This window comes from Arachis hypogaea, chromosome 16 (assembly GCF_003086295.3).
Source record: "Arachis hypogaea cultivar Tifrunner chromosome 16, arahy.Tifrunner.gnm2.J5K5, whole genome shotgun sequence".
In the NCBI taxonomy this organism is placed as follows: domain Eukaryota; kingdom Viridiplantae; phylum Streptophyta; class Magnoliopsida; order Fabales; family Fabaceae; genus Arachis; species Arachis hypogaea.
Window position 1 is genome coordinate 89,588,507 of NC_092051.1, and position 11,098 is coordinate 89,599,604.

General features: G+C 36.7%; 1 non-coding gene across 1 annotated transcript; it reads left to right on the forward strand.

Annotated features, from left to right (window-relative positions):
* Positions 1 to 4,107: 4,107 nt before the first annotated feature.
* LOC112760541 (small nucleolar RNA R71) lies at positions 4,108 to 4,215 on the forward strand. The gene has a single exon (XR_003180976.1). It is a non-coding gene; the product is annotated as a small nucleolar RNA R71 (small nucleolar RNA).
* Positions 4,216 to 11,098: the final 6,883 nt, after the last annotated feature.

The window sequence follows — 11,098 nt, forward strand, 5'->3', positions numbered from 1 at the left end:
TAAAAACATACTAAAAACAATGCCAAAAAGCGTATAAATTATCCGCTCATCACAACACCAAACTTAAATTGTTGCTTGTCCCCAAGCAACTGAAAATAAAATAGGATAAAAAGAAGAGAATATACTATAAATTCCAAAATATCAATGAAACATAGCTCCAATCAGATGAGCGGGACTTGTAGCTTTTTGCCTCTTGAATAGTTTTGGCATCTCACTTTATCCATTGAAGTTCAGAATGATTGGCATCTATAGGAACTCAGAGTTCAGATAGTATTATTGATTCTCCTAGTTCAGTATGTTGATTCTTGAACACAGCTACTTTATGAGTCTTGGCCGTGGCCCTAAGCACTTTGTTTTCCAGTATTACCACCGGATACATAAATGCCACAGACACAAAACTGGGTGAACCTTTTCAAATTGTGAATCAGCTTTGCTAAAGTCCCCAATTAGAGGTGTCCAGGGTTCTTAAGCACACTCTTCTTTTGCTTTGGACCTTGACTTTAACCGCTCAGTCTCAAGTTTTCACTTGACACCTTCACGCCACAAGCACATGGTTAGGAACAGCTTGGTTTAGCCGCTTAGGCCAGGATTTTATTCCTTTAGGCCCTCCTATCCACTGATGCTCAAAGCCTTGGGATCCTTTTTATTACCCTTGCCTTTTGGTTTTAATGGCTATTGGCTTTTTGCTCTTGCCTTTTGGTTTTAAGAGCTTTTGGCTTTTTCTGCTTGCTTTTTCTCTTTCTTTCTATTTTTTCGCCATTTTTTTTCTTTTTTTTTCTGCAAGCTTTCTGTATTCACTGCTTTTTCTTGCTTCAAGAATCAATTTTATGATTTTTTAGATTATCAAATAACATTTGTCCTTATCGTCATTCTTTCAAGAGCCAACATATTTAACATTCTTAAACAACAACTTCAAAAGACATATGCACTGTTCAAGCATTCATTCAGAAAACAAAAAGTATTGTCACCACATCAAAATAATTAAACTAGTTTCAAGGATGAATTCGAAACCATGTACTTCTTGTTCTTTTGTTTTTTAAAACATTTTTCATTTAAGAGAAGTGATGGATTCATATTCACTACTTTAAGGCATAGACACTTAGACACCAATGATCATGTAATAAAGACACAAACATAGATAAACATTTAACATAGGAAAATGAAAAACAGAAAATTTAAGAACAAGGAATGAGTCCACCTTAGTGATGGTGGCGTTTCCTTCTTGAGGAACCAATGATGTTCTTGAGCTCTTATATGTCTCTTCCTTGTCTTTGTTGCTCCTCCCTCATTGCTCTTTGATCTTCTCTAATTTCATGAAGAATGATGGAGTGCTCTTGATGTTCCACCCTTAGTTGCTTCCAATAATTGTGTGGAGGAAAATGTATCCCCTGAGGTATCTCAGGGATCTCTTGATTTGCAGTCAAATGTTCTACCACTGAGCTATAGACCCTTGAGATGAATTTCTCCATCTCCTATGACTTGGAGGTGGAAGCTTTTGTCTTTCCTTTCCTCTTTCTAGAGGTTTTTCTGGCCTTAGGTGCCATCAATGGTTATGGAAAAACAAAAAGCTATGATTTTACCACACCAAACATATAATGTTGCTCGCCCTCGAGCAAAAGAAGAAAGAATAGAAGAAGAAGAAGGAGATATGGAGGAGAGGGAGAGAGGTTGTGTTTCGGCCAAGAAGAGGAAGAGAGGGTTGTGTTGTGTGAAAATGAAGAAGAATGGAGAGGTTTATATAGTGGAGGAAGAGGGGTTAAGGTTCGGCCATATGGGGATGAGTGTTTATTGGGAAGAGAGGATGAACATTGAGAAGAGGGAAGAGTATGAGTGGAGGTAGGTGGGGATCCTGTGGGGTCCACAGATGCTGAGATGATCCTGTGGGGTCCACAGATCCTGAGGTGTCAAGGAATTGCATCCCTGCACCAATTAGGCATGTAAAATGCCATTGCATGCAATTCTGGCATTTAAATGCCGAATTGATGCTTGTTCTGGGCGTTCAGCGCCCAGATGCAGCATGTTTCTGGCGTTGAATGCCAGTTCTATGCTTGTTTCTGGCGTTCAGTGCCAGCTTTCCTCAGTGTGCATTCCTGGCGTCTGAACGCCAGGATGCTGCTTGTTTTGGGTGTTCAGCACCAGATCCATGCTCTGTTCTGGCGTTGAACGCCAGCCAGATGCTTCTTATTGGCGTTTAAACGCCAGTAAGTCCTTCCTTCAGGGTGTGATTTTTCTTCTGCTATTTTTGATTCTGTTTTTAATTTTTTGATTTATTTTGTGACTCCACATGATCATGAACCTAATAAAACATGAAAGAACAATAAAAATAAAAATAAAATTAGATAAATAAAAATTGGATTGACTTCCAACAAGTGCTTTTTAATGTCAATAGCTTGAGAGTGGGCTCTCATGGAGCCACACAGGTGATCAGGTCAATTTTGTAGACTTCCCAACACCAAACTTAGTGTTTGGATATGGGAGTTCAACACCAAACTTAGAGTTTGGTTGTAGCCTCCCAACACCAAACTTAGAGTTTGACTGTGGGGGCTTTGGTTGACTCTGCAGTGAGAGAAGCTTTTCATGCTTTCTCTCCATGGTTACAGAGAGAGATCCTTGAGTTTTAAACATAAGGTTGTCCTCATTTAGTTGAAGGGTCAATTCTTCTCTGTCCACATCAATCACAGCTCTTGCTGTGGCTAGGAAAGGTCTTCCAAGGATGATGGATTCATTCTCATCCTTCCCAGTATCTAGGATTATGAAATCAGCAGGGATGTAAAGGCCTTTAACCTTTACTAACATGTCATCTACTTGTCCATAAGCCTGTTTTCTGGAATTGTCTGCCATCTCTAATGTGATTCTAGCAACTTGTACCTCAGAGATTCCCAGTTTCTCCATTACAGAGAGTGGCATGAGGTTTATTCCTGACCCAAGGTCACATAGAGCCTTCTCAAAGGTCATGGTGCCTATGGTACAAGGTATTAGGAACTTTCCAGGATCCCATTTCTTCTGAGGCAATCTCAGTTGATCCAATGTATTTAGTTCATTGGTGAACAGGGGAGGTTCATCTCCCCAAGTCTCATTACCAAATAAATTGGCATTTAGCTTCATGATTGAACCAAGGAACTTGGCAACTTGCTCTTCAGTAACATCCTCATTCTCTTCAGAAGATGAATACTCATCAGAGCTCATGAAGGGCGTAAGGAGGTTTAATGGAATCTCTATGGTCTCTAGATGAGCCTCAGATTCTTTTGATTCCTCAAAGGAAAACTCCTTGTTGATCACTGGACGTCCCAGGAGGTCTTCCTCCTTGGTATTCACGTCCTCCCCTTCCTCCTTGGATTCGGCCATGATGGTCATTTCAATGGCCTTGCACTCTCCTTTTGGATTTTCTTCTGTATTGTTTGGGAGAGTACTAGGAGGGGTTTCAGTGATCCTTTTACTCAGCTGGCCCACTTGTGCTTCCAGATTTCTAATGGAGGACCTTGTTTCATTCATAAAACTTAGAGTGGCCTTAGATAGATCAGAGACTAAATTTGCTAAGCTAAATGGATTCTGCTCAGAATTCTCTGTCTGTTGCTGAGTGGATGATGGAAAAGGTTTACTACTGTTAAACTTGTTTCTTCCACCATTATTAAAGCCTTGTTGAGGCTTTTGTTGATCCTTCCATGAGAAATTTGGGTGATTTCTCCATGAGGGGTTATAGGTGTTTCCATAAGGTTCACCCATATAATCTACCTCTGCTATTGCAGGGTTCTCAGGATCATAAGCTTCTTCTTCAGAAGATGCCTCTTGAGTATCGTTGGATGCAGCTTGCATTCCATTTAGACTCTGAGAAATCATATTGACCTGCTGAGTCAAGAGTTTGTTCTGAGCCAATATGGCATTCAGAGCATCAATTTCAAGAACTCCCTTCTTCATAGGCATCCCATTACTCACAGGATTCCTCTCAGAAGTGTACATGAACTGGTTATTAGCAACCATGTCAATAAGTTCTTGAGCTTCTGCAGGCATTTTCTTTAGGTGAATGGATCCACCTGCAGAAGTATCCAATGACATCTTAGCTAATTCGGACAAACCATCATAGAATATATCCAGGATGGTCCATTCTGAAAGCATGTCAGAAGGACACTTTTTGGTCAGTTGCTTGTATCTCTCCCAAGCTTCATAGAGGGATTCACCTTCTTTCTGTCTAAAGGTTTGAACATCCACTCTAAGCTTACTCAGCTTTTGAGGAGGAAAGAACTTGGCTAAGAAAGCCGTGACCAGCTTATCCCAAGAGTTCAGGCTATCTTTAGGTTGAGAATCCAACCATATTCTAGCTCTGTCTCTCACAACAAAAGGGAAAAGCATGAGCCTGTAGACTTCAGGATCTACTCCATTAGTCTTAACAGTATCACAGATCTGCAAGAATTTAGTTAAGAACTGAAAGGGATCTTCAGATGGAAGTCCATGAAACTTGCAGTTTTGTTGCATTAGAGAAACTAATTGAGGTTTAAGCTCAAAATTGTTTGCTCCAATAGTAGGGATGGAGATGCTTCTTCCATGTGAATTAGAATTTGGTGCAGTAAAGTCACCAAGCATCCTCCTTGCATTATTATTATTTTCGGCTGCCATATCCTCTTCTTGTTCGAAAATTCCTGTAAGCACTACAAGAAAAATACCCATTCAGCCACACTTTTTTTAAGCTACATTTGAAAAGCGTAGCCTATTCATAGAATAGGCTACGCTTTTCTCCGTGTTGCCTTTTTATAAGAGAAAAAGATACACAAATGCGGTATCATTTAAAAAGCGTAGCCTTAGGTATTATAGAAATCACTTATAAAGCGTAGCCGTAGGTTGATATCTATAGGTTCACTTTTCGTATCAAAGGAGACGCTTTTAAAAGGTAGCCTATTTGTTAAATTTTAGGTGCGTTTTAAAAGTGATGCCTAATGTATTTAGAGCAAAAAACTTAACACTTAGTAAATTTTTTCCCTCTTTTTCCTGAAAGCAAACTGATGACACATAGTAAAATTTTTACTAAGTAAATTTTTTTATCCATTATTCCCTCCAAATCTCACTCAAGCCAAAGCACCTTCATCGTCCCCTTTCAGAAACCCTGGAAAGGTCACTCACTACTGCACCGTCGCAAGGAAGAAACCCTGCCTCCAAAGCTCACTATCGTCGCCCCCCACTCACTCTCTTCACTCTCGCCATTGACCCTCTTACTATCGCTCTCATCATTGACCCTCTCACTCTCGCCATTGACCGCCGTCGCCCCCACGCACCACTCACCCACACTCACCACTCTCCACATTGCTGCACTACTGACCGTCGCTGCGCCGCCATCACCATCGTCGCTGCGCCGCCCTCACCACCGTTATCACCCCCAAATCAGAGAAAAGCGTTTGCCATCACCACTCACCACTGACGGCATCACCACTCACCACTCCAGGAAGACTTTGCGCTCACTCATCTTCCCCACTCATCTTCATCGTCGCTTCTCTTCGCTGCGCGGTCACATCACGAAGACTCTGCGCTCAACTAAAAGCTTTCTTCATTCGTGAGGTTAGGGTTCTGATTTTAGGTTTCAATTTGGGGGTTTTGGTACAATAATCTGTGACATCGTGAATTTAGGGGTTTTATTCCATAAACACAGGTGAGTTTGTCCATGATTAGTTGCTGCGCAGGAATACCAAGATGAGTTGCTTATTATGTTTGTTGCTTATTATTAGTTTTCTTTTTCTTTCAATTCTATTAATTAATGGTTTCAAGTATTGTGTAGTTTCAATTCTTATTATTAGGTCTCAAGCTAAATTTGTTGGATTCTTGATGAACTCAAATAAAATAAAATATAGCTGTGAAAGTCTGATCCCTTAAATAATGTGTGACATTTGTATTGTTGTATTTAGTTAATTAGATTCGAGTAATTTGTTTGGTGTTTTGTTCACGGCATCTGAGGCCAATTCTGCATAGTTTTGATTCCATCCAAACTGCATAAAACACTTGAATAGTTTTGATTCCATCCAATACCCAATTCTGCATGCAAAATTATTGTCTTACTGTTAAAAGTTCTAATCTTTATGGATTAATTGAAATGAGTTTTGGTGCTGTTGCTATGTTAATTTTAATTTTTGCTTGATTCTAGCTCATTGTTAGTTCGGAAAATTGATTCTGGGTTTGGAAATTTGAGCTTTTTGCTATAAAAATACTAGATTTGAATCCCTAGAATCGCCTAAATTCCATGTAAGTTAGGTTTTGTGTGTGACCCATTGGTCCGAGTTGTGTATCTTGTACTTTCTTGCTTTTGTTGTGTATCTTGGTCTGAGTTTCAATTTATCTTATACTTTCTTGCTTTTGTTGTGTATCTTGGTCCGAGTTTCAACTAGTCCACCTGCTATTCCACTGTTGTGATGGTTTATAATAGGTTATATACTTAAATATTTTATATTTATGGTCTGTGAGTGATTGATCAACACATCAAGAATCAGTTTTTCATCCATGAACATTTTTTTATATATTTTTAGTAAAAAATAACAAATTGGTTAATGTTAGTTTGACTGATATTTATTTAAAAATATGATTTTTTTCCTTGATCGACTTATGGAGAGAAATACTTGGGTGACTTTGTTATTTTATACTGTTCCAAGTTTTGTCGTTTTTAGTAATTTCTGAATTCACGATAATTAACTTTACTTGATTGATCTGCTATACTCTTTGTTGACGCCACCATATCTTAACCCATCGTTTCGTCTCTTTCTGAATTCACGATAATCACTTTTTGAGCAGTACCCTTCTCAGGAATTTGGAAAAGATGATGACTTTGATGGGATTCACTGGTCACACTTTAGAATTCTGGAAGAGTTTCCAATGCCTAGTTACTCATCAAGCTTGACTGGTTTAGGATATGGTACTGGTATCAGTGGTAATGAAGTTGATAGTTCAGTTGATGATGGGATCATGCTTCAGAAAGGTAATTTTTTTTTCTTCTTGAATGGTTTGGGGCCTGCCCCAAACTTCTGCAATTTTGATAAATTCTGATGATTATCTTTCACTTGTATAGTAAGTTGGTTATGCTTTTCTTATCTTATTGATCTTCCAGCCCTTACTTCTGAGGGAAGTACCTTTAGTTAGTTGTGTGCTATAATTTCTATCACATTAAGCCTTTTACTACATATAGTGAGGATAGTTTCTTTCATACTCAGTCAATTGTAGACTTGAGCCTTGTGTTTCTATGGTTACTAATATGGAGTATACGTATAAGATTTAACTGTTAAGTAGCATGTGGTTAACAAAGGGAATTTCTGAGTCGTTATTGTTGGTGAAAATGGTAATTTGCAGCTTGCACAATTTCTAAGCAATGCTAAGAGTTGAGATTTCAATTTAGTTCACCTACAAATGTTAGGAATTACATGCACTGAAAAGCAACTCACTAGTTATGCTGTTGCCTTCATAATTAAAATTTCAAAATCACTCATATGTCACTTGTATGCAAAGAATAACCATAAATTTTGTGGGTTGAACAAAGTAATGAAGGTTTCTCCCAGGCCTTTGTAAATACTGCATATTAGAATTTTTAATACTTGAAAGACAAGAAACTTGTGCATCTCTGCTTTTTAAAAATTTTGGTGCTTAAAAGACAAGCAATTTATTTGTTTCAGTGTATTTTTATGTTCTTTAGACTGCTTAAAGATAAGCTACGTTCTGAGTGTGTTTGTGTCTATAAAGTGGTAGATTAGTATTTCTCTACTACTATATAGTGAAGAAACATTTGATTTTTCATATCAAGTAGCAATATTATTGATTGTGTTTTAGGAACAAGACTTGCACTCCTATTTATACATTAATAATATGAGTAACTAACAGCTTTGCCTAATATGAAAAATCTATTAGATTCTTAATTGCCTTAACAGTTTTATTAAGTCACAAGCTAATTAACCATTCTCTACACTACTATCCTTTACAAGGCTCAATTTCATCCCTCCAATATAAAATTCTAAACTCCAAAATGAAAAACCACATTCATCTTCATCTTCTATTCCGTTTCTGTTAACTGCTACTGCTACTCTTGTACTTGTTTTGCTTTTTGAGTAATGATGGGCGAGTTATTCCATCATTCATAAGTCAACTGCTTTCTTTTAACATTTCCCTATACTTTGCCAATACTTTGCCAACTTAGTTTATTGAAATTTGATTGTTTTTAGCTTTTTTTATACTACAATATCTAGGAATATCAATATGTATCACTTCTCCTTTTGTTCATGGTTGGTTTTTTCATTAGTTTATTCATTGATACTGAATCCAAATGCATGTTGAGGATTAATAATTTTCTTCGTCCGAAATTGTATTTCCTTTTCAGGAGCAAAATTTGGTGGCTGCCATGAGCTTTAGATTGTTTTGATCACTCTCTCTCTGGCTCTTTGATCTCAACAGGAAACGCAGTGTTTGAGTAGGCACACCCGTGTCAATAAACTTGCTCATTCTGGTAAACCTTTTTTTTTAAATTTTCCCCACTTAAATCACCTCAAGTGAAGATATTTCTGGTGCTTTTTCCAATTTTAATCTGTACCCCGGACTGGGTATTTCAATTTGATTAATTTATTTATTTTTCTTATATTAATATAATAATAATAGTAGTTTTTTTTATTATGGTTATGAAATCTGGGTTCTGATTTTCTGGTCTTCTGAAGGATATGTGTGTGTGTGTGGCTTTTTTCCCTTTTTTCTGAATTACTTAAAATGCACAAGTGTTAGCTTGGATTTTTGTCTTTTGGTTGGTCATCCTAATGCACAAGTATTAACTATTAAGTCATTTTAGCTAATATAACAAGAAGTTATTTTCTTGCAATGTTTTAGAGTGAAACTGTTTCTATTATGGTAAATTGGATTAGTGGTTGAACTACTCCTTAACTTTTGATTTTAGGCAAGGTTGGAGTTCCCTGGCAATTGTTTGTAACAAAAAATCCATCTACTATCCCTTATGAAATCACTAAGGCTGGGATGAAGTTACCATTAGGTACCTATCTTTATTTTCTCATTGAGGTCTGTACTTTCTTTTGATTAGGGTGATGATTATTTAGAACGTGATATGTTTTATTAACTGAGATATATGTAGCATTTCAGAAACAAGCCAATCAACCAGGGTAAACAGAATCTATACATAGACATTTTTTTATTGTTGTTATGTTCCCATATAATTCTCATATAGTTTTTTTCTGGTCTTCTGAAGGATATGTGTGTGTGTGGCTTTTTTTCCTTTTTTCTGAATTACTTAAAATGCACAAGTGTTAGCTTGGATCTGTCTTTTGGTTGGTCATCCTAATAAATGGGGTTTGCTTGGTGGTTTAGTATTGAGGGTTGTTCTACCTGCTCTGTTTAACTGTTTTGAGGGTACGGTTTATAATATTAGGAGTATGTACGGTCTATTCCAAAGAAATTTTCTTATTATGATTTTGCCCATGAAATTTTCTAACTCCAGTTTCTTTTCATTGGTTTAGGTGGATACCTTTTTGGATTATGATAATTTATCAAAGGGAATTGTCTTTACTACAGATCGGCCGTATCAACCAGGTGAGCAGGTAAACATAGATTGAAAGATTGGAATTTGTTATCTAGGATAAAGTTAGCACAAAGCAAACAAGTTCCAAACAAAATGATAAGCTATTAATTGATTAAAGGTTTATTTGATCGTGATATTTTTCACCAGTATGGCATCATCGGAGTAGTTTAAGCGCATCATACTACCTAGGTGTTCATTTCATATGGAAAAAAATCAAATGGGGAGCTTCTATTATCGTATGGGTTTGTTCCAAGGGAAGGCGCCAATCCTTGTGATTCAGTTGAGTTGTCAGTGTCACTCAAGAAATCTGATCAATCCTACAAGGAGAAATTAGAACTCTTGAAGAAGTATGGATTATCAGGGTGACTAATGATTTTATTAGAAGATACTTTTATTGGCTAAGTGATATTATGGTTTTGATATGGCTATGCTTACTTTAGTTTGAGATGTATGAAATTTTCCGGTTAACTTCATTCATGTACTTTTGGATCAATATTATAAATATATTTTGGTTAGAGATAATTTTTATTTTGTAATATTCAACTCATTTAAATAAAAATGCAGAATTGTTACACATGTAATCATATTAACTATTATGTTGTATTAATAATTATTAGATAATTATATATATATATATAGAAAAAAAAAGACCTAAAGCTACACTTATATACAATAGCTATAATATACAAAAAAAAAAAACGAGACCTAAGGCTACACTTATATACAGTAGCTATAGTATACAAAAAAAAAAAGAGGGACCTAAGGCTACGCTTATAAAAAGTAGCTATGGTATACAATGTGGCTACGCTTTACAAGTGATGCATTAGTGTTGAAAAGCGTAGCCTATTCTGGAAAAATGAAAGCTGAAAAGCGTAGCCTTTGGTCCTGGACAGCATCACTTGAAAAGCGTAGCCTATTCTCAAAGGCCAAAAGCGTAGCCCTTGGTGCAGAAAAGCGTAGCCTTTGAGAATAGGCAACGGCCGAATAGGAATCACTCCAAAAAGCGTAGCCGTAGCCCAAAAAGCGTAGCCGTAGCCTAAGGCATCATTTTTTTTTACTTTTGGCTACACTTTTCAAGTGTACCTGAATGGGTGTTTTTCTTGTAGTGAAGGTTGTCTCTGGATTGTTGTATTTTAGCTTCTCTTAGTTTCCTCTTTAGAGTCCTTTCAGGTTCTGGATCAGCTTCAACAAGAATGTTCTTGTCCTTGCTCCTGCTCATATGAAAAAGAAGGGAACAGAAAAATAATAATAGGGATCCTTTTTACCACAGTATAGAGGTCCCCTTGTTGTTAGTAGAAGAAGAAAGGGAATAAGAGTGAAGAAGAATGGATAATCTAAACACAAGGGTGAGGATAGTAGCAGTGATTTGAGATGAAGAGAAGTGTTAGTAAATGAATAAATAAATAGAATAAGATGAGAGAGAAAGGTTTTCGAAAATAAATTTTGAAAAGGAGTTAATGATTTTCGAAAATTAAAGGAAGAATACAATTAAAATTAAAATTTAAAATAATTAATTAATTAAAAAGAATTTTTGAAAAAGAGGGAGGAATTTTCGAAAATTAT